We start from the raw sequence: 3714 nt of genomic DNA, 5'->3' as shown, positions 1-3714 counted from the left end.
GCTTAAAAACTAACTTTATTAAACAACACAACTTAAAAGTGTCTGTATGAAAAAAAAAAATTAATGTATGTATGTATGTATGTGATTGTATGGCATATGAATACTGCGGTGATATATTATCCAATGTATTTATCTGTTAATAGCGACTTATTTTGTGCGATTTAAAATTTAATTCAAACGTTTTATACTAGAATATGTATAATCATGTTATGATTTATATACCTAGAAAAAGAACTGAAGAATAAAATGTGGATACATTCTTTTTCTTTTGAGTGTGCTACTAACTTGCTTTTATAGGATGGGAATTTTCGGTGACAAGTCAAGTGAATTCAAACAAAGTTAATTGACTAATTGTTGAAGGAATTTGCCCAGTTGAATTGTTTCTTGAAAGATTCATGGAGAGTGATTAATCCAGCATGTAATTTACATTGGAATTTTTCCAAAAAAAATTTGCTTGAGAGATCAACATTCTTTAGAAGCTCCAATGTTTATGTACTCTTAGGTAATTTACTCCTTAATTATCCATACAAAAAGGGTTTTATCTTGACATTTTCTTAAAAAAAATCAATTGGATTCATATTTTCAACAAGAGTGTATATGCAATAATTGTATTTGGAATCTCCGAATGAAAAATGCATGACAAAGCAAGTCCAAGCATTAGCCAAGGCCCTTGTGAGCCCATGCTCATGCTTATGGTGCCTCATGGCTCATGCTTATGGTGCCTCATCGAATTAATCAAATTCTTTGGTGTAAGGACTGATTTCGGCAGTTGGGATTTTAAAATGATCACAGTTTTTATCTCTTTGTTCAAAACTTGCTAGTCCGTCACGCTACCAACAACCTACCACCAATCTCGTGTATATATATAGATTCATGCCCTCACATTTTCATAACCACAACAGGTACTAATTCAATTCTTTGAGCTTCCATTAATGGCAATGAAGCTAAGCTTATTCGTGTTATTCATATCCTTAATTTCACTCTTTGCTCTTGCTCTCTTTCAAGCGTTGCCTCCTATGGCGTCGATTATTGGTGCCGCCTGTGTTGCGGAATGTGATGCCACGGGCAATGAACCCTCCTCGGGTCAAACGTAAGTTTTTACACAAATTGTGCATGAGTATTCTTTCCGTGGTCGTCCTAAGAACGTTTTCTATTTGCTTAGTATTGGCACAAGATCCAGTGTTACCATGACTCAAGAATTATGGATTAAAATTCCTGTATTTTGATTTGGGTCTGCTCTGCCTTGAGCAGTGGCCACGTTCTTCTGCTTATCTATCGGCCTTCTTGCATACATCATATAATTTTGTCAAACAACGGTGTCATTTCCAAAAACGAACTCAACTGCCATAGATGTAGGTTTTTTTTGTAGAATTGTATTTGTGAATGGGCGCTGAGAGTATCTTAGTAACCTTCAAAGATGCACTGATAGAATACAGAGAAATTAGAGCCTGATCGGAGGGCGACTGGTTATTTGGGTCGGTTATGTTGCGGAATGTGGTGCCATGGGCACCGCCAAAATTAAACATCATTACTTAGAACAGATAAAATTTGTAAAATGGATAAATTATGAGCTTGCTTATATACCAACAGTCGCAGAGTTGAAAGTTGTGAAGCCATCGCCAACACTTCTGCTACCAGTAATAATCGTGGATGTCAATCCGTCACTGGCCAGCATAATGTTTTTCATTTTTTTACCAATCTCAAAATTCTCCTTGTAAACTCCTCTCTCAACATGCATCACAAATCTTGATGTCACGCTGAAGAGAACGAGCAATGGGAGATTTGTGATACATATTAAGAAAGAAGTTAATAAGGGGAATCTTGAGATTAGTAATAAAATGAAAAACATTATGACGGTTGGTGATGGATTGAAATAGACTATTATTACTGGCAGCAGAAGTGTTGATGGCGGCTTTACAATTTTCAACTGTGCAATTGTTGGTGCTCATAATTTATCTATTTTATAAATTGTATCTATTCTAGGTAATGATGTTTAATGTTCTTTTGTTGGATTCAGCTTTGACAAGAGAAGCGTTCATTGCTTGTGGCATCACATTCCGCAACACAGCCACAAAACCAGTAAGCAGTCGCCCTCCAATCAGGCTTCGATTTCTCGATATTCTACAGTGCGGCTTTGAAGGTTAGCAAGATACTCTCAACATCCATTCACAAAGACAGTTCTGCAAAGAATGCGCTATCTATGGCACAGTTGAGTTCATTTTCAGAAATGCCGCCTTGTTCTGCAGAACTTTATGATTTGTGCGAGACGGCCAATGGATCAGCAAAAGAATGTGATCACAGCTCAAGGCAGAACAACTAATCTAATACAAGAATTTTAATCTATAATTCTCGACTCATGAAAGCACCAAATCTTGTGCCAATGTTAAGCAAATTCAAAATATTCTAAGGACGACCATGAAAAGAATACTCATGTATAGTTTACGTGCAAACTTACCTTGATTCTTTTGTTGATCCTGCTAGTTAGCTCGAATAGAGTGACAATTTTGCTCTCAACACTCTATTTTACCTAGCGTTTTAGAACATTGGCCTGGTTGTATCAACTAGTCGGAGACTGAAGTGGCGCGGCTACCAGGTTATTACCAGCGGAACCAAAGCATTAAAGTTCACAGTTGAAAACTTCATTGCCGGAAACTCATGGTTGTCGGCGACTGGTTTGTCGTTTAGGACTGGCCTTTGATCATGTTCAACATTGATGTCCCCAAAAAAACTTCTAGATTGTGATGAACTTTACTAATACATATAGTGATTCCAATAAAATAGAAAAATAAAATGGGTCTAATCATAATATTTACAAAAAAAAAAGAGTATCCTACATTTTAATTCAAGATATTATGTTGTACTAGTAATATTCCTATAATATAAATGATGGTGGATCAAATGCTGAATTCACTAGTTGTTGAATATAAATAGGAGGAAGATAATACAATTGTAAAAGCTACAATTTTAAGCCATATGCAAGATGAACTTATTCCTTTATTTGAAGATTATAAGATTGCAAAAGAAATGATGAAAGCCTTGCAAGCTAAATATAGTGCTAAATATCAAACTCATGTACAATTGTTGCTTGAAAAATTTATTGGAATATACACGAAAGAGGGAAATGATGCGGTTAACCATGTCAATAATATGACACTGCTAGCTAAGGAATTATCATTTTTAAGTAATATAATTATTGATAAAATGCAAGTTTCCATGGTTCTTAATAGCTTACCACCATCATGGGATTTGGTTGTTACATCATTGTTCAAATCAAGTTTTGACTATGGACAATTTAGCATCAATTTTAGTGCTGAAACAAGAAAGAAAGAATCACGGAAAACACTCAAATTGGACGATGATGGAGGATTCTCCGAAGCCTTCTAATCAGTTCAAGAACCAAGAAAAAGGAAAGAAGAAAAATAAGAATAAGTGGCCAAATCCTTAAGATGAAAAAGATTAAGAAAAATGAATGTTTCAAACGTAGCCAACTACAACAAAAACATGTATTAGCGAGGGACACAATCCCTCGGTAAATATAAAAAATTCTCGGTAATACATATTACCGAGGGAAAATGTCCGTCGGAGTCCGTCGTGAAAACGCTTGTAGTTAATTCTATAATTCCCAGTCCTTCAGAAAAATGGATTATTACCAAGGGAAATATCCCTCGATAGAGAGCAAATACTTCCGTCGGAATTTTTATTCAAACGATGAAT

The 3714-nt window shown here is 35.4% G+C and overlaps 1 pseudogene; it reads left to right on the top strand.

Moving 5' to 3' along the window:
- The first annotated feature begins 1978 nt into the window (after positions 1-1978).
- LOC112100407 lies at positions 1979-2741 on the top strand (annotated as a pseudogene).
- The last annotated feature ends 973 nt before the right edge of the window (positions 2742-3714 follow it).

This window comes from Citrus clementina, unplaced genomic scaffold (genome assembly GCF_000493195.1).
Source record: "Citrus clementina cultivar Clemenules unplaced genomic scaffold, Citrus_clementina_v1.0 scaffold_9, whole genome shotgun sequence".
NCBI lineage: Eukaryota > Viridiplantae > Streptophyta > Magnoliopsida > Sapindales > Rutaceae > Citrus > Citrus x clementina.
This window is presented reverse-complemented; position numbering and strand designations above follow the sequence as displayed.